This window comes from Macaca thibetana, chromosome 7 (genome assembly GCF_024542745.1).
Source record: "Macaca thibetana thibetana isolate TM-01 chromosome 7, ASM2454274v1, whole genome shotgun sequence".
Taxonomy (NCBI): domain Eukaryota; kingdom Metazoa; phylum Chordata; class Mammalia; order Primates; family Cercopithecidae; genus Macaca; species Macaca thibetana.
The window spans coordinates 66,693,726-66,713,606 of NC_065584.1; the positions used below are offsets into that span (position 1 = coordinate 66,693,726).

General features: G+C 34.1%; 1 long non-coding RNA gene across 1 annotated transcript in view; it reads right to left on the reverse strand.

The window, feature by feature from the left end:
- LOC126959625 (uncharacterized) overlaps positions 1–19,881 on the reverse strand; it is a 73,414-nt gene that overhangs the window by 42,599 nt on the left and 10,934 nt on the right. Inside the window, exon 2 of the long non-coding RNA XR_007727587.1 lies at positions 19,517–19,567. This is a non-coding gene — a long non-coding RNA (uncharacterized LOC126959625). The remainder of the gene's footprint in view (positions 1–19,516; positions 19,568–19,881) is intronic.

Genomic DNA, 19,881 nt, shown 5'->3' on the forward strand with positions numbered 1-19,881 from the left:
GGAGAAAGAAAGAAAGAAAGAAAGAAAGAAAGAAAGAGAGAGAGAAAGAAAGAAAGAAAGAGAAAGAGAGAAAGAAAAGAAAGAAAGATTTATTTTAGGTCTTATATTTAAGTCTTTAATTCATCTTGAGTTAATTTTTGTATAAGGTGTAAGAAAGGGCTTCCAGTTTCAGTTTTCTGCATATGGGTTGCCAGTTTTCCCAACACCATTTATTAAACAGGGAATCCTTTGCCCATTGCTTGTTTTTGTCAGGTTTGTCAAAGATCAGATGGTTGTGGATGTGTGGTGTTATTTCTGAGGCTACTGTTCTGTTCCATTGGTCTGTATATCTGTTTTGGTACCAGTGCCATGCTGTTTTCATTACTGTAGCCTTGTGGTATAGTTTGAAGTCAGGTAGCGTGATGCTTCCAACTTTGTTCTTTTTGCTTAGGATTTCTTCTAGCTTTTCTAGTTTATTTGCGTATAGGTGTTTATAGTATACTCTGATGGTAGATTGTATTTCTGTGGGATCATTGGTGATAACCCCTTTATCATTTTTTTTGTGTGTGCATGTCTATTTGATTCTTCTCCTTTTTCTTCTTTATTAGCCTGGCTAGCAGTCTATTTTTGTTTATCTTTTCAAAGAACCAGCTCCTGGATTCATTGATTTTTTGAAGGGTTTTTCATGTCTCTATCTGCTTCATTTCTTCTCTGATCTTAGTTATTTCTTATCCTCGGCTAGCTTTGGAATTTGTTTGCTCTTTCTTCTCTAGTTATTTTAATTGTGATGTTTGGGTGTCAATTTTAAATCTTTCCTGCTTAATCCTGTGGGCATTTAGTGCTATAAATTTCCCTCTTAACATTGCTTTAGTTGTGTCCCAGAGATTCTGGTACATTTTGTCATTTTTCTTATTGGTTTCAAAGAATGTATTTATTTATGCCCTAATTTCATTATTTACCCAGTAGTTATTCAGGAGCAGGTTGTTCAGTTTCCATGTAGTTGTGTGGTTTTGAGTGAATTTCTCAATCCTGAGCTCTAATTTAATTGCTCTGTGGTCTGAGAGACTTTTAGTTATATTTCCATTCTTTTGCATGTGCTGAGGTGTGTTTCACTTCCAATCCTGTGTTAAATTTTAGACTAAGTTTGATGTAGCACTGAGAAGAATGTATATTCTGTTGATTTGGGATGGAGAGTTCTGTAAATGTCTAATAGGTTCCCTTGGTCCAGAGCTGAGTTCAAGTCCTGAATATACTTGTTAGGCAATACCATTCAGGACATAGGCATGCGAAAAAACTTTATAACTAAAACACCCAAAACAATGACAACAAAAGCCAAAATTTACAAATGGGATCTAATTAAACCAAAGTGCTTCTGCAAAGCAAAAGAAATTATCATCAAAGTGAACAGGCAACCTAAAGAATGGGAGAAAATTTTCGCAATCTATCCATCTGACAAAGGGATAATATTGAGAATCTACAAAAAACTTAAACAAATTTACAGGAAACAAACAACCCACCCCATCAAAAAGTGGGCAAATGCTGTGAACAGATGCCTCTCAAAAGAAGACATTTATGTGGCCAACAAACATGAAAAAAAGCTCATCATCACTGGCCATTAGGGAAATGCAAATCAAACCCACAGTGAGATACTATCTCATGCCAGTTAGAATGGCAATCATTAAAAAGTCAGGAAATAACAGATGCCAAAGAGGATGTGGAGAAATAGCAACATTTTTACACTGTTGGTGGGAGTGTAAATTAGTTCAACCATTGTGGAAGACAGTGTGGCAATTCTTCAAGGATCTAGAACCAAAAATATCATTTGACCTACCAATCCCATTACTGGATATATACCCAAAGGTTTATAAATTATTCTGCTATAAAGACACATGCACACATATGTTTATTGCAGCACTGTTCACAATAGCAAAGACTTGGAACAAACCAAAATGCCCACCAATAATAGACTGGATAAAGAAAATTTGGCACATATACACCATGGAATACTATGCAGCCATAAAAAAGGATGAGTTCATGTCCTTTGCAGGGATATGAATGAAGCTGGAAACCATTATTCTCAGCAAACTAACACAGGAAGAGAAAAACAAACACTGCATATTCTCACTCATAAGTGGATATTGAACAGTGAGAACAAATGGACAGAGGGAGGGGATCATCACACACAGAGGCCTATCAGGGGGTGAGGCCTAGGGGAGGGATAGCATTAGGAGAAATACCTAATGCAGGTGACAGGTTGATGGATGCAGCGAACCACCATGGCATGTGTACACCTATGTAACAAACCTGCACCTTCTGTACATGCATCCCAGAGCTTAAACTATAATAATAATATTTTTAAAAGAATCAATATAATAACCATTCTGCTAGTTGGGTCAAAATTTAAATAATTTTATAAGGTTTGAGTAAAAATATAATTAGAATATAATTAGGATCTCTTTAGCTCATGTCTATGTTAAAATAAGTTAGCAAAACTGAAAAGAATATTGTAATACAAAATCAGGTTAATACATATTATGTGAAAAATCAAAGGATATTATGAATTTGAAATTAAGTCTATACTTAAAAGCCTTCAGGTTTTTAAGAAAGATTCAAAAATACATGGAAAAGAAAGAAGAAAAGAAAGAGAAAAATGAAGGAAGGAAAGAGAAAGAAAGAAAGAAAGAAAGAAAGAAAGAAAGAAAGAAAGAAAGAAAGAAAGAAAGAAAGAAAGAAAGAAAGAAAGAAAGAAAGAAAGAAAGAAAGAAAGAAAGAAAAAGAAAGAAAGAAAGAAAAGAAAGAAAGAAAGAAAGAAAGAAAGAAAGAAAGAAAGAAAAAGAAAAAAAGAAAATGAAAGAAAGAAAGAAAGAAAATGAAAGAAAGAAAGAAAGAAAATGAAAGAGAAAGAGGAAGAGGGAGGGAGGGAGAGAAAACAAGAAAGAAACTCCAATACTCAGAGTAGACTTTTCAGTGAAAACCTTATAGGCCAGGAGAGAAAAACTTTTACTATAGACTAATATATTCAGTGAAAATATCCTTTAAGCTTGGAAGAAAAATAAAAACCTTCTCAGAAATACAAAAGCTGAGGGATTTAATCAACTCCAGGCCCTTCATGCAAGAATTGCTAAAGTGAGCTTTTCAATCAGAAAGAGTAGGATATTAATGAGCAAGTAGAAATCACCTGAAGATACAAAACTCACTGGTAATATAATAGTAAGCACATAGCAAACATATTTATGTAACACTGTATTTGTGATGTGTAAACTTGTCTTGGCTTAAGTAGAAAGACTAAATGATAAATCAATCCAAATATTAACTTTAACAATTTTTCAAGACATGGACAATACAATAAGACATAAGGAGAAATAACAAAAAGTTAAAGAGGGGGAATAAAGTTTAATTCTAGTGATTTTATTGGGTTTTTATTTTCCTGGTTATTTATGAAATCAGTATTGTTTTCATCACTTTAAAATAATGGGTTATAAGATAGTATTTATAAACTTCATAGTAACCTCAAATAAAAAAACATACAATGAATATACAGAAATGCTGCAAAATTAAAGCATATCAGCATATAAAATCTCCTTCACTAAAGGGAAGACAGGAAAGAAGGAAAGAAGGAGAAGATGGCAAAACAACTGGAAAACAAATAACAAAAAGAGAGAAGCAAATCCCTACTTATAAATAATAACAGTGAATACAAAGCGACTAAACTCTCTAATCAAAACACACAGAGTAGCTGAATGAATGAAAAAAACAAGACTTAATGATCTGTTGCCTACAAGAAAGACAGTTGACCTATAAAGATACACATAGACTGCAAATAAAGGGAGAGACAAAGATATTTTCTGCCAGTGGAAACCAAAAAAAGAGAAGGAATGACTATATTTATATCAGATAAAATATATTTTAAGAAAAGTAAGAAGAAACAAAGACACCTATTATATAATGATAAAAGAATCAATTCAGCAGTAGAATATAACAATTACAATTACATACACACACATCACTAGAGCACTCAGATATATAAAGCAAATATTAGAGCTAAAGAGAGAGATTGACTCCAAGACAATAATATCTGGAGGCTTCAATACCCCACTTTCAGCACTGGACAGATCTTCCAGAGAGAGAGCCAACAAAGAAACCTCACACTTAATCTGCACTGTAGGCCAAATGGATCTAATACATATTTACAGAATATTTTAGCCAATGGCTGCAGAATACACATTTTTCTCCTCAGCACATGGATCATTCTCAAGAATAGGCTATATATTTGGTCACAAAACAAGTCTTAAAATAATATAAAACATCTTCTTTGACCGAAATAAAGTAAAATTACAAATCAACAGCAAGAGGAATATTGGAAACTATACAAATGCATGAAAATTAAATGGTATGCTTCTGAGCAACCAATCAGTTAATGAAGAAAATAAAGAGGAAATTGAAAAATTTATTAAAATAAATGGTAATGAAAACATAACTTACCAAAATCTATGGGATACAACAAAAGAAGAAATAAGAGGAAAACTTACAGTCATAAGTGCCAACATCAAGAAAAGAACTTCCAATAAATAATCTAATTATGCATATTAAATGATTGAAAAAGCAAGAGCAAATTAAACATGAATTTAGTAGAAGAAAAGAAATAATAAAGATCATCACAGAAATAAATGAATTTGAAATGAAGAGAACAGTAGAAAAGATCAATGAAATGGAAAGCTGAAGTTTTGGAAAGATAAGCAGAATTGACCAATCTTTTGACAGACTAAGAAAAAAATGAGAGCAGACCCATATAAAAATAATCAGAGATGGAAAAGGAGACATTACATTTGACACTGCAGAAACTCAAAGTATCATTAGAGGCTACTATAATCAACTATATGCCAATAAATTCGAAAATCTATAAGAAGTGAATAAATTACTAGGCACATAAAACCTAACAAAATTGAACCATAAACAAATCCAAAACCTAAACAGACCAATAACAAGTAGTGAGATCAAGCCATAATAATAATAATAATAATAATAATAATAGTCTCCCAGTAAATAAAACCCAGAAGCTGATGGCTTCACTCTGGATTCTATCAAACTTTCAAAGAAGAACCAATACCAATTTTACTCAAACTATTCTGAAAATTGGAAGAAGAGAAAATACTTTCAAACTTATTCTATGATGCCAGTATTACCTTTATACCAATACCAAAGACACACACACACAAGAAAATTCTACTTCATTATCTCTGATGAATATTGATGCAAAAATCCTCAACAGAATACTAGCAAACTGAATTCAACACAGCATTAGAGCAGGGATCCTCAACCCTTAGGCCATGAACTGGTAGCAGTTGTACAGGAACCAGGCTGTACAGAAGGAGGTGAGCAGCAGGCAAGCAAGCGAAGCTGTTTGTATTTACAGCTGTGCCCCATCACTTGCATTCCCACCTGAGTACCACCTCCTGTCAGATCAATGGCATCATTAGATTCTCGTAGGATCATGCACCCTATTGTGAATGGCAAGGGATCTAAGTTGCGAGCTCCCTAGAAGACTCTAATGCCTGATGTTCTCAGGTGGAGCTGAGGCAGTGATGCTAGTGCTAAGGACCAGCTGCAAATACAAATTGACTTTAGCAGAGAGGTTTGACTGCACAGAGACCATAATAAATTAATTTCTTACAGACTCAAATCAAAACTCTGTCAGTGGGTAGCAAGTGACAATTAAGCTGCATTTAGTAGCAGGCTTTATATTGGCAAGTGAGTTGACGTACTTCAATTACACAGTTGCACCTGGTGGAAGACTTTAAGTCAGAATCTGACCCTTATTTGATTTACCTATAATGCAACCATTATTTTATTTACTACTTCCAGATGTGCCTCTTTCCTGCATTGTGCACTTGTCTCAGTCACAGTTTTGGTAAGTTCACAAGGTAACCCTAGTCAAAATGAGTAAAAAATAAATGCCACTGGAGAGCTTCTTTGGACAGGGCAAAAGACATAACAATGAGATAGCAGAATACTTTAAAACCACCAACAAAAAGAAAGCTGTGTTTAAAAGAAAATACCAAGTCCTACTTAAATTATGGGTTCATTGTAACAGGTGATTCACATTCTATAAACCCACTTTGTTTAATATGTGGTGAGCTGCTATCTAATGAGAGCTTGAAACCTTCAAAACTGCTTTATCACCTGGAGACAAAGCATCTTGCATTAAAAGACAAGGCTTTGAAGTTTTTCAAAAGAAAAAGAAAACGTGAGAACAAAAAACAGAAGGAATTATCGAAGGTTATCACTTTATCAAATTTGTCTGCACTGAGAACATCATTCTCAGTGGCTAACCTAATTGCTAAAGCTAAGAAGCACATTACTATTGGTGAAGTGTTAATCCTGCCCGTCCTCAGGACATTTGCGGTGAACTGTTGAGGGAGGCTGTAGTTCAAAGGTGGCTAATGTTTCTCTTTTGGCTGGCACCATAAATAGATGAATTGATGAAATAGCAGAGGATATTGAAGCACAATTGTTAGAGAGGATTAATGAGTCATTGTGGTATGCAATCCAGGTTGAAAAGTCTACTGACATTGACAACAAGGCAACAATTCTTGTTTTTGTGAGGTACATTTTTCAGGATGATGAGCATGCAGATATGTTATGTACACTTCAGTTACCAACCAATGCCACAGCTGCAGAACTATTCAAGTTTTTGAGTGATTACATATCAGGAAAACTGCATTGATCATTTTATGCCCATATATGCACAGACCTAGCAGCTGCCAAGACTGGACAGCTTTCTGGTTTCTCTACTTGGGTCAAAAAGGTCGCTTCTTAATGTGAGTTTACACACCGTGTCATCCATAGAGAAATGCTGGCTAACCAAAAAATGTCACCTGAATTAACAACATTTTGCAGGATGTGATTAAAATTATCAACCAATTAAGGTACATGCCCTTAACTCATCTGTTCATGCATCTCTGTAAGGAGATGAATGCAGAGTGTACATGTCTTCTCTTATATACAGAAGTGAGATGGATTTCTAAAGGTTGATCACTGGACAGAATTTTTGAGTTGTAAAAGCCACTCTAGAGATTTATTTTACAAAAGCAGTCACCACTGGTAGTACATTTCAGTGACACAGAATGGGTTGCAATGCTTGCTTACTTATGTGACATATTCAACCTGCTCAAAGAACTCAATCTGTCACTTTGAGGGAGAGAGTAACTGTGACTGGAATTACGGGGACAACTAGTGAACATTGGTATTTTTGACATGTTTAAATATTAGCAGAGATTTTGAAAGAGACTGAGACATGGCCTTCTTTCTTGTAGCTGGTGCATGATCACCTATCTCAGCTTTCAAAAGAGTTTGAGCATTACTTTCCAACACAAATGCCCCCAGAACTGGGAAGCAATGGATCCACAACCCATTTGTGAATAAGCCAGGTAAATCAGCTTTATCCGTGCTAGAAGAGGATCAACTGCTCGAAATTGCAAATAATGATGACCTTGAAAGTATGTATGAGACAACTTCAAATCTCCATTCGTTCTACATTAGCGTCAAGGTCAATTATCCTGAGATTTTCACAAAAGCACTGAAAAGCCACTTCCATTTCCAACATCCCATTTTTGTGAAGCAGGGTTTTATGCAGTGACAGCAACCAAAACAAGATTGTGGAGTACACTGGACATAAGCAAACACTTCGGGTGTCACTATCTCCCATCACCCCTAGAGTAGACCCTCCTGTTGCAGGAAAACAAGCTCAGAGCCCCCACTAATTCTACATTTTGGTGTATTGTATAATTGTTTCGTTATATATTAGAATGTAATAATAATAGAAATGAAGTAGACAATAAAAGTAGTGTGCATGTAGTGTGCTTGAATTATTCTTAGCCTCCTCCCTGCCAACACACACACACACACACACACAAGATACACACACATACACACACACACACATACACACACACATACACACACACACAGAATCAGGGTTCCTGGTGCCAAAAAAGTTGGGGACTGCTGCATTAGAAAGATCATTTATCATGACCAAATGGGATTGATCTCTGTGATGCAAGGATGTTTCAACACATGTAAATTTATTATTGTGATAAATTTACACATCACATCAACAAAATGAAGAACTAAAACCATATGATCATTTCAGTTAATGATGAAAAATCATTTGCTGAAATTCAACATCCCTCTAAAATAAAAACCTTAGAGAAACTGGGTATAGAAGGAACATACTTCAACATAAGCCATACATGACAGACCCACAGCTAGTATCATAACAAATGAGGAAAAACTGACAACCTTTTTTCAAAGATCTGAAACATGACAAGATCCCCACTGTTATTCAACATAGTGCTGGAAGTCCTAACTAGAATAATCAAACAAGGGAAAGAAATAAAGGGAGTCCAAATTAGAAATGAAGAAGTCAATTATCATTGTTTGCAGATACTATGATATCATATTTGGAAAGAACTAAAATCTCCACCAAAAAACTACTAGAAATGACAAACAAATTCAGTGAAGTTGCAGGATACAAAATCAACATGCAAAAATAAGTTGCATTTTCACATGCCAACGATGAATAATCTGAAAAAGAGATTTAAAAAGTAATCCCATTTAAAATAGCCATAAATAAAATTAAACACATAACAATTAACCAGAGAATGAAAGATATCTACAATGAAAACTATAAAACACTGGTGAAAGAAACTGAAGAGGACACAAAAACCTCAAAGATATTCCATGTGTATGGTTTGGAAAAATCGATATTGTTAAAATGTGTATACTACCCAATGGAATCTACAGGTTAAATTCAATCCCTATCAAAATACCAATGACACTCCTCACTGAAAGAGAACAAACAGTCCTAAATGTGTATGAAGTCATGAAAGATCCAGAATAGCCAAAGCCACCCTGAGCAAAAAGAACAAAATGGAGGAATCCCATTATATGACTACAAATTATACAACAGAGTTATAGTAAGCTAAACATCATGGTACTGGCATAAAAACAGTCTCATAGACCAATGGAACAGAATAGAGAACCGAGAAACAAATCCACACGACTACAGTGAACTTACTTTCAGCCAAGGTGCCAAGGACATACATTGGGGGAAAAGAGTCTCTTCAATAAATGGTGCTGGAAAAACTGGATATTTACATGCAGAAAAATGAAACTTGACCCTATCTCTCACCATATACAAAAATTAAAATCAAAATATACGAAAGACTTAAATCTAAAACCTCAAACTATGAAACTACTAAAAGATTGGGGAAACTCTCCAGGATATTGGTCTGGGCAAAAAATTTATAAATAATACCTCACAAGAACAGGAAACCAAAGGGAGAATGGACAAATGGGATCATAGCAAGTTAAAAAGCTTTTGCATAGCAAAAGAGACAATTAATAAAGTGAAGAGATGCCATCCCTGCAGAATGAGAGAAAATAATTGCAAACATTCATTTGACAAGGGATTAATAACAAGAGTATATAAGAAACTCGAGTAACTCCATTAAACAATCTAATAATTTGATTAAAAGGAGCAAAAGATTTAAATAGAAATTTCTCAAATGAAGACGTACAAATGACAGACATGTGAAAAGTTGCACAATATCATTGAATGTCAGGGAAATTCAAATCAAAACTACAATGAGTTGTTATCTCACCCCAGTTACAATGACTTTTATCCAAAAGTCAGGCAATAACAAATGCTTGTGAGCGTGTGGAAAAAAGAGAACCGTCATACACTATTGGTGGGAATGTAAATTACTACAGTCACTAGAGAGAACAATTTGGAGTTTCCTCGGGAAACTGAAAATAGAACTACCATATGATTCAGCAATTCCACTGCTAAGCATATACCCAAAAGAAAGGAAATAAGTATACTGAAGAGATATTTGCACTCCCATGTTTGTAGCAGCACAGTTCACAGTAGCCAAGATTAGGTAGCAACCTAAGTGTCCATCAATAGATAAATGGATAAAGAAAATGTGGTATTTATACACGGTGGAGAATATTCAACCATAAAAAGCATGAGAGCCTGTCATTTTCAACAACAAGGATAAAACTGGTGTTAACCATGTTTAAGTGAAATAAGCCAGGCCTAGAAAGGCAAGCTTTGTATATTCTCACTTATTTGTGGAGTCTAAACATCAAAACAGTTGAAGTCATGGAGATGGAGAATAGACAGATGGTTACCAGAGGCCTGGAAGGATAGTGGGGAGTTGAGGGTGGGAGGGAGGTGGGAATGGTTAATGGGTATAAAAAATAGCTAGAAAGAATGAATAAGACCTAGTGTTTGCTAGCACAACAGAGGGGCTATAGTCAATAATTATATAACTGTAAATTTCAAAATAACTAAAAGAGGATTATTGGATTGTTTGTAACACAATGGATAAATGCTTTAGGGGATGGATACCTTATTCTCTATGATGTGATTATTACACATTGCATACCTATATAAAAACATCTTAGGGAGTTCATAAACATATACACCTACTAAGTACCCACAAAAATTAAAAATAAATTTTAAAAAACAAGCAAACAAACAAAAAACACTTATGAGAGTTTTAATCTTCGCCAAGTCAAGATGGTGTTCAGCAGTGAAGGTAAACTTCAAAAATAAGAAACACTTGGACTCGGGAAGGGGGACATCACACACCGGGGCCTATCATGGGGAGGGGGAAAGGGGGAGGGATTGCATTGGGAGTTATACCTGATGTAAATGACGAGTTGTTGGGTGCTGACGAGTTGATGGGTGCAGCACAGCAACATGGCACAAGTATACATATGTAACAAACCTGCACGTTATGCACATGTACCCTAGAACTTAAAGTATAATAATAATTAAAAAAAAAGAAAAAGAAAAAGACAAAAATCTATTTGTATAATTAGTCTCATCACACTCAGAAATGGAGAAGCATTGGAGTATTCGATGGAGTATTACAAACGAGAGTTCAGGTGAGCATGAACCATATTAAGAAAAGCTTTATATGTAATATGCCGAAAAAGTGTTCTTTCTGCTTTCCTTCCTCTTCTCTTTTCCCTAGCCTTCTCTTCCTCCTCCTCTTCCTTTTGTCCTTAGGTTGCAAAATTTCCTTGTTGAGAGTGATTGGGGTAGACTTCTAAAATAGGGCACTTGGGCTGAGTAGTAAAAGGAAGGACACCGATGGAGCATAAGTTCCTTAGAAACACAGAAATACTCATGGTAAAGTCTGAAAGAAATAGGGGGGAAAAAAAAGTCAACATTTGATGAAACTGTACCATGGAAGTTTAGTGTGTATTTCCCTAACCTTATATACGCACTTTTAAATTTCTTTTGTTAGTTCTTCTCATACCTGTTTTCCTCTTTTCTGCTGTGTTTCTCCAATTCAGAGGCTTACTGAGATATCTTCTCAACTCTCTTTTTTATTGGCCTTTGTTTGGATGAGGCATCATTTAATCTGATCCGAAAAGAGACCAGAGGATGGGAAAGACCAAAAGGATCATTTCTTTCCGAGTCATCGTGTTGGTGCCTCGTATCCTAGTTGATTCTCTCAGGACCTCAGCTTCAGACAGACCCTACCACTGATTATAGCTGACACTTGGTATTGGTTACACACTTTCTTCCCTTGATCCTCTACCATAGGAGTAATCGCATCCTGCTGTTGCTGGTGTCTGCGTGCATTACCGTCTCTTGTTTTTATTTAATGTTGACCTTGCACCTGAGTAGTATCTTTATTAGAGTCTCCTCACTTGAAATAACGGTGTTCAATTATGGTTCTTTCTAGGACCTGGATTCATGCGTTATTTTGAATAACTAGTAAAATTTATTACTAATATTAATAAACTTGAATATTAAGCGATCAGATTGAAGCCCTAGTTGGTTGTAATTCCTGAATTTGTAGTGATTTCAGGTTGTGCACATTATTTCAGAGTGGCTACTATCACTGATATAAAATGTAAATGCTTCAACCCAAAAATCCATGAAAAAATTAGCTAACTGCTACTCAAGCTCAAATAGTCCTACTATTTTACGTTTACTAAAATAAAATATACAGTAGTTTTTTCTGGTGTTCTAAAATCAGAAGATGCAAATGCAACAAGATCTCAGTAACTGAGACTATGTATTGAGAAATTAGAAGCTAGGAAGAAATTTTATTTTAAAATGACAGACGTAATTTTTATTAACTTCTTCAAATTCCACATGCAGGCAGGATTAGCTCCAGTGGGAAAAGCCTAAATCCAATGATAAGAAAAATGGAATTTCTCTCTTTGGACCCCAATCTTTCAACATCGTTATGCAGAATAAATCAGTTCAAACAACGCCTGAAGGACAGATTCAGAAGAGCCTGAACTTCATCAGAATTGCTAAGGTAGCAAACCATAACATGACTCAGAGGACCCATCATCCGTGTTGCTATAGAAGTGGAATTCGTGGGCTGTATGGTGCATAATCACTGCAGTACAGTTTCAGCAAAACTGGTAATGCTACCTCTTTCTCCACTGCCAGCTGGCTCCCTAAATCCCTGTTCTCGCATCACGAGAAGAAATCCCCTGTTCTCACACTCTCTACTTCTTCCATATTTCCCCCTTCATTCCTCTGCAATAGAATAAAATAACAAGAAGAAAGAGGTCTGTAAATTTTCAGGTTTTGATGCATATATTTGGAACTATGCCATTTTCAAGTCTATTTTTTATTTCTTCTATATTATGAAAGAATCATTGTGTTCTTTTTTCATAATTTTTAGTTTCATTTGATATTCAGGCAAAATGAGATTTTAAAAAGGTGCAGGAAATTACTTAAATTGTGAAAATGGAATCAAAGGTTTTATATTTCCTCAGAATGGTCAGGGTGTAAAGAGTATCAAAATGTTTAATTCTATTTTAGAATAGTGTTAAAAATACAATATAAATTGGGTTCGAACTTCTTGTAAATATTGGTCATTTTATCACCTATTATTCTGAATTAATTGGACTTAATTTAAAAAAGGATAATTATGTTTTAATAAATATTCATTGGTGTTGATGAAAAATGGTTTGGATAAAGGTCAACCTTTTCAAATACATGTAACTCATAAAAACATTGTTCATATCTTATGCTAAGGCTGATTTATAGTAATATCAACATAAAATATTATTTATTCTAAAATACAGATTTTATTGGAAACATTAAATTTTTTTGCATAGAATTTTAAATCCAAAGTGTTGTATAGCTCTAGTGAGAATTGACATAAACTCAGGAAATTGCATTTTGACATTCATCTTGTTTATTGTCCCACTATAGCTTGATTCTCCTTGTAATTATGCCTTAGTTGAAATGAATATGTGATGAAACTATCTGAAAATTACTAAATTCTCAAAGACATGCTTTAAAAATATATTATAGTGTGAAAGCATCTGAACCACATTTCAAAGCAATTCAATTTTTTCCAGTGAACTCTCTCTTTTTTGATGAAAGATACTTTGAGGCAAAATTATAAAGAAGATATAAAGAAAATTTTACAGTGAATAGGTTTACAAATATATTTATCTTTGTGAAAGCCATATGTATTTAGTGTAAGAAGCTATGAATTTATTGTAGAGATAACTAGGACTTCTTATAGGTATATAGGTTTAGAATTAATTAGATTATTTCTGAACTAGTGATTATTTTAAATTGGATATCTATTACTGGAAATGTAGGTTAGAATAATAATAGTAGTATTATCTCAAACAGTGAGCATTATTTGATTATTGTGATTTAAATATTCCAAAGTTAGTTTCATAAGGCATGAAATATAAACATGATATGCATGTATTGCTGAATAATATTTATTTTTCTATTATTCTATATAACATCTTAAACCAAAACAATAGCTTAATAATTGCTTACAATGTTTTACTTTTGAAATGCCATATAAACACCTGTCTGTTATTTAATTCTCTAGGAATAATATATTTTGATTGTATAAATTATGTAAAAACAAATTTAGATATCACAATATGAAAAGAAGTCATCAAACTCACTGAAAAAAAATTAAAATCTTCCTTTAAACAAAGGTTAAAAAATGAATTTATACTACTTCAACAACAAAAAAGTGGGAAAATGGAACTTCAAAAAAGCTAAATTAGCAGTGTTATTTTCTATATTATTTGTATTTAAATTTTTATCTACTTAAAAAATTCTTTATTATTATCAGGAAATAAAATATAAATAACATAGATTGAGCTTCATAAAGTGAATTATTCTTGAAAACTGTTTGCAAAATCCTTATAGAAACACCATGATACAAAACTATTATGCCTTTTGGGACATATTGTTTTAGAATACATGATATGTGAGAAAATACAAATAATTTTTATATGACAGATTAGTTAAATTTCACTGGAGCTCTCTCCATTTTTTCCCTTGGAATTTGTCCTTTAATTTACTTATCTAACTTCATTCCCAGAATATTATCCCTAAAAGAAGAGATCTACTCTTGTAAGAGTTTATTACTATCTGTTTGCTTTTTAAAGCATGAAGGGGAGAACAGAAGCATCAATATTATTTGGGCCTTGTTAGAAATGCAAATTTTCAGGCCCCTGCCAAACAACTGAATCAGAATTTCCAGGTGTGGGCCCTAGAAAATTAAGAAATCTGAGTTTTAGCAACATTTTCAGGTGACTTTGAGAAGTACTGTTCTTAGCTACATTTGAACCATGGTCAAGTGTTTCAGTGTAGCATTAATGTGTACAGTAGGCAGTTTATGCACTCACTCTTAAAACCTCTATTTCTCATAGAAAGACTATATGCTTTGGATGTCTCAAAAGTGATAATCCAGCTATTGTGATCACTGTCACATAAAGTATATATACAGGGCCTTGATAGAGTGTGTTACAGTTTATTTGCGCCTGTAGCCCCAACTACCCAGGAGGCTGAGGCAGGAAAAATGTTTGAACTCGGGAGGTGGAGGTTGCAGTGAGCCGAGATCACGCCACTGCACTCCAGCCTGGGAGACAGAGCAAGACTCTGTCTCACAAAAAAAAAAAAAAAAAAAAAAGCCACAAAACAAAGCAAAAAAACAAAAACAAACACACAAAAATCTTTAAAAATAACAACTTCAACTGAATTTTTTAAACTTGATTGCCTACCTTACATATTATTAATTCTTGTGGCAAATGGAATATAATGCTAAGTGTATTTCAACTAAGTTTTATTACATATTGTAAAGGCTCTTATGTTTCGCATATCTAGTTAACACATCCAGGGGAGCTGGCTTATATGCACGTAATATATTTGATAGAAAAGCCCTATGAAATTCCACTCTCAGGAAATAGTTTTACAGAGCAGGCAATATAGATAATATATTCAGAACCTACTGAATCAAAATTGAATTTTACTAGTTATGAGAGAAAAATATAGATAGAAATATAAAATTCAAATGAGTAGTGTTAATAAGCATTTATTAAACTAATTAGATGAGAATCTAGCTTAGGAAATTTATTCTGATTAAAATATAACATGAAGTCTTTATACATGTACAGTACTGATGGAGATGATAATGTTTATATTACAGTCATCAAGTTGAATATAATTTTCAGGGCTTTCGGTCTTAAAATTTATAAAGGAACTTGGATAGTTAAATCACATAGTTTGATAAATATATCACAAAAGCCTAAAGATTGCATCAAACTAGTCTGCAGGCATTTATCTATACTTCAAGAAGATCAAGCGAATCTCACACACTTGAGCAATAATACTACCTGGATTTAAATCCAAAGGTGCATAGAAACATTATGGAGTTGAACACATAATAGATAGACTAGAGAATTATAATAACATTAATTAGCCAATTATATGGGTGACTTACAAAAAAAAAAAAAAAAAAACACGTTATTCTTTACATCTTTGGTCTTGCTTTCAAGAACACAAACAAGACTAACTACAAGAAAAACACCAAACAAATTTTAATAGAAATACCCTCTACAAAATACCTAACCTGTATTTATCAAAACTCCCAAGGTCATCATAAACAAGAAAAATCAAAGTAACTGTCATAGCTAAAAGTAGCACATGAAGACATGATTCTGTGAAGAAGGGTGTCAGTAATTTGATAGGAATAATGTCAAATTTGTGAATTGTTTTGGGCAGTTTGGCCATTTTTACAATATTGATTCTTCCAATCCATGAGCATGGAATGTTTTTCCATTTATTTGCATTATCTCTGATTTTGTTTTGTAGTTTTTCTTGTAGAGATCTTTCATGTCTTTGGTTAGCTATGTGCCTAAATATTCTAAATATTTCATTTCGTGTGTAGCTATTGTAACTGGGATTGTGTTCTTAATTTTGCTCTCAGCCTGGATGCTGGCATATAGAAATGCTACTGATTTTTGTACACTGATTCTATATCCTGAAACTTTACTAAATAAATTTATCAGTTCTAGGAGCCTTCTGGTAGACACTTTAGAAAATCTAGTTATAGAATCTTATCATCAGTGAAGAGAAATAGTTTGACTTATTTTCCTATTTGAATACCTTATTAAATGTAACACGGAATCCTGGAAATGGAAGAAGTTATTAAAGTACAAATTTTTGAAAAAAACGTATGTACTTTTGTTTATAATAATATATCTGCACTGATTTATTAATTGTAACATATTTGTGTAAGATGTTAATAAGAGTGAAAACATAGTGTGAAGTGTATGGAAACTCTTTAGGCCATTTGTTCCATTTTCCTGTAAACATAAAAGTGTTCTAAAATGAAAGTTCATTTTTAAATGGTGCTGCGTTCTGAGATGTTATATTTGGTGTGAAATACTAAATGTTACAGGCTAAATTCTGACTGGGCATGTGGGCTTACACGTATAATCCCAGCATATTGGGAGGCTGAGACTAGAGGATTACTTGAACTTAGAAGTTCAGGACCAGCTTAGTCAACGTAGGGAGACCTCTTCTCTACAAAATATAAAAATAAATTAACCAGGTGTGTTGGTGTGCACCTGAGGTCCCAGCTACGTGGGAGGCTGAGGTTGAAAGATGGCTTGAGCCCAAAAGGTAGAGACTGCAGTGAGCCATGATCGTGGCATTGCACTCCAGCCTAGATAACACAGCAAGACATGCTGTCTCAAAAAAGCAATAAAAAAAGCTAAATTCTGACTATAAACACAACTTGCTCTTTGTTTTTACAAAGCACTTGCTTTGGAAATATGAAGTAGTATGAAGTAGTTCTTTTTGCATCCATCATGGTCATTTTACAGATATGCTACCACATATTAGCTATTCTGATGAAGTGATAAATTAAAAAACAAAGCTTAAGACATCCTATTACATAATTTTATTTTGTTTTAGCTTTTGGTATTTTCTTGTTTTGTAATATTATTATAAAGGACAAAAAGTCAAGAACAGATGAACCGCTAAAGAATCACAAAATGTTGTGTCATATGTCAATACACTAAGTTCAGTAGTTGGTGATCTGCTGTTCTCTTGGCATTATTTCTTCCATCCTAAATGAACATTCATTTTACACTTGATTCACAACTCCTGAAGTGATTCAACCCTTAGGCATTCTGCTTATATTAATAACACAAATAATCTGGTTGGAGAAGAGAAAAACCATTCTTTATTTGAAAGGGAATGAAATATATTTCTAAACCTATATGTGTGAAGTTGACATTAACGGTTGAAGGAAACCTATATGTGTATATTTTTAAGTTGAATGATTCTGTAGTCTTTACTTGTTATTTATTCAGTAAAGAATATCAAATAACACGGGAATTATACCGTTGAATTTTTCTAAAATTTTATTTTGTTTTCAGGACTTTGATATCAACACATTTGTAAGACTGCTATTTTCCCAGACATTTTCACTGTTTTTGTTTTCTCTTTGGGGTAAGGTCCATTTCATTGCCTTAGGTGTTCAAAATGCTGAGCTGAAACTTCAGCATAATGAAAAGAAGGAAATCATACAGGGAAAAGTTTATAGCCACTGGCATTGTGAAGTGTTCCATTATAAGAAGCCTACAAATCTTTCCCTAAATTTATGAATGTGTTCTTATAGAGGCATGCAATTATTAAAAACTATCCACCTACCAGCAAGTTGTAGAGGAAATACTAAAGATTAACAGTCAGAAAATCTAAATTTTATTTCCAATTTTGCATCCTTAGCCACTTGACCTCTCTGGATACTAGTACCCTTGTATGTAAAAGAAAAGGTCAAAGAAAAGTCATCTCTAAACAACAAATATATTTAAATTCAAAAAATTGCCTGAAAACATGCTAACATCAGAGAGAAAAGACAAGCAATGATTTTTCAAAAGAAATATGGGCTTTTCACAATTTAAATCACCTAAGAAATAAGGGAATTACAACAGGTGTTAGTTCTGAAGGCCTTGCCTGAGGGTTTCATGTGAACTTACCTAATGACAAACAAGATAGCAACTGTTACACAGATTTGAAACATGCTGAGTCTGATAACCAATCATTCCAAGTAAAACAGATTATAAATTAAAAAAGACTTCAAATAAATCATAAATAAAATAATTATTGATGTGTTAGACAGCTTCCAAGATGGTCTCCAATGATTTTCACCTCATGATATTCACCCTTTTATGTATTCCTCTCCCACATTAAATAGGGTCCACCTGTATAGTCAATAATATATTGCAGAAGTAATGATGTGTGATTTTGAGGCTTGGTTATAAAAGACTTGGCAATCCTTCCTTGCCCTCTCCTGAATCACTCATCCTGAAGGAAGACAGCAGCCAAATCATGAGGACAGTCAGGCAGCCCTCTGGAGAAGTCTATGAGGAAAGGAACTCTGCCCTTTCAGTAAGAACTCCTGGGTAGCAGATCTTCCAGCCCCAGTCAAGCCTTCAGATGACTGAAACCTTAGTAACCATCTCTACTTTAATTTCATGAGACATCTTGGGACAGAACTGCCCAGTCAAACTGTTTCTGAATTTATACCTATAGAAACTATAAAATAGGCCAGGCACGGTGGCTCATGCCTGTAATCCCAGCACTTTGGGAGGCTGAGACAGGTGGATCACGAGGTCAGGAGATTGAGATCATCTTGGGTAACACGGTGAGACCCCGTCTCTAGTACAAATACAAAAAAATTAGCTGGGCATGGTGGCAGGTGCCTGTAGTCCCAGCTACTCAGGAGGCTGAGGCAGGAGAATGGTGTGAACCCTGGAGGTGGAGCTTGCAGTGAGCCAAGATTGTGCCACTGCACGTCAACCTGGGCAACAGGGTGAGACTCTGTCTCAAAAAAAAAAAAAAAAAAAAAGAAAAAGAAACTGTAAAATAATGAAAGCCTATTGTTTCTTTATGGTGTTAAGTTTGTGATTAATTTGTTTCACAGCTGCTATGATCTGAACATTTATGTCCTACAAAAATTCATACATTGAAACCTTATCCCCAGTGTGATGGTACGGTGAAGTAGGGCTTTTGAGAGTTAATTAGGTCATGAGAATGGAGTTCTTGTAAATGGGATTAGTTCCCTAATAAGGGACTGAGGAGACCAGAGTTTTTCCTTTTCACCATGTGAAGACACAGTCAAAAAGACAACCTACTACATACCAAGAAATGAGCCCTCACCAGACACTGAATCTTCAGGCACCATGATCTCGGACTTTCTAGTCTCCAGGACTGTGAGAAATAAACCTGCATTGTTTTTAAGTCACCTAGTTTATATTTTGTTATAGCACTTGAACAGACCAATAATGCAACAATAAATGGTCCACGCTTTGATTATAGGCGTTACTGAGATTGCATTTCTTCACAGAACTTAAAAAGCATGAGAAGACTCTAGTAAAAAATGCAATTACTGTTGCTTCCTTGATTATATCTGCAGGGTGGAAAAACTGAGACAATTGTCAGGGTAATGTAACTTTGAATTATTTGATTTTTTCATAATAAATTTTTTGGACATAAATATTTATCATTTTATTTCAAATTTTCAC